General features: G+C 54.1%; 2 non-coding genes across 2 annotated transcripts; both read left to right on the forward strand.

Annotated features, from left to right (window-relative positions):
* The first annotated feature begins 77 nt into the window (after window positions 1–77).
* LOC116008737 lies at window positions 78–197 on the forward strand. Its single transcript, XR_004096098.1, has one exon. It is a non-coding gene; the product is annotated as a 5S ribosomal RNA (ribosomal RNA).
* Window positions 198–621: 424 nt separating this feature from the next.
* On the forward strand, window positions 622–740 carry LOC116008180. Its single transcript, XR_004095579.1, has one exon. It is a non-coding gene; the product is annotated as a 5S ribosomal RNA (ribosomal RNA).
* Window positions 741–906: the final 166 nt, after the last annotated feature.

Consider the following 906-nt stretch of genomic DNA (forward strand, 5'->3'; position numbering starts at 1 on the left):
TTAAACCGCTAAACCGCTAAGCGAGAGAAGTTGCGCGGAGAGAGAGGGTCAAGTACATTTTGCGCGCAGTACGTGACGGATGCGATCATACCAGCACGAATGCACCGGATCCCATCAGAACTCCGAAGTTAAGCGTGCTTGGGCGAGAGTAGTACTAGGATGGGTAACCCCCTGGGAAGTCCTCGTGACCGCTAAACCGCTAAGCGAGAGAAGGTGCGCGGAGAGAGAGGGTCAAGGACATTTTGCGCGCAGTACGTGACGGACCCCCTGGGAAGTCCTCGTGACCGCTAAACCGCTAAGCGAGAGAAGGTGCGCGGAGAGAGAGGGTCAAGGACATTTTGCGCGCAGTACGTGACGGACCCCCTGGGAAGTCCTCGTGACCGCTAAACCGCTAAGCGAGAGAAGGTGCGCGGAGAGAGAGGGTCAAGGACATTTTGCGCGCAGTACGTGACGGACCCCCTGGGAAGTCCTCGTGTTGCATCTCCCACCCTCTTTTTAATCTTTCTTTTAAACCGCTGGACCGCTCGCTAAGGGTACTATCCTTTTAAACCGCTAAACCGCTAAGCGAGAGAAGTTGCGCGGAGAGAGAGGGTCAAGTACATTTTGCGCGCAGTACATGACGGATGCGATCATACCAGCACGAATGCACCGGATCCCATCAAAACTCCGAAGTTAAGCGTGCTTGGGCGAGAGTAGTACTAGGATGGGTGACCCCCTGGGAAGTCCTCGTGTTGCATCCCCCACCCTCTTTTTAATCTTTCTTTTAAACCGCTGGACCGCTCGCTAAGGATAGTATCCTTTTAAACCGTTAAACCGCTAAGCGAGAGAAGTTGCGCGGAGAGAGAGGGTCAAGTACATTTTGCGCGCAGTACGTGACGAATGCGATCATACCAGCACTAATGCACC

The sequence above is a fragment of the Ipomoea triloba genome, chromosome 16 (genome assembly GCF_003576645.1).
Source record: "Ipomoea triloba cultivar NCNSP0323 chromosome 16, ASM357664v1".
Lineage (NCBI taxonomy): Eukaryota > Viridiplantae > Streptophyta > Magnoliopsida > Solanales > Convolvulaceae > Ipomoea > Ipomoea triloba.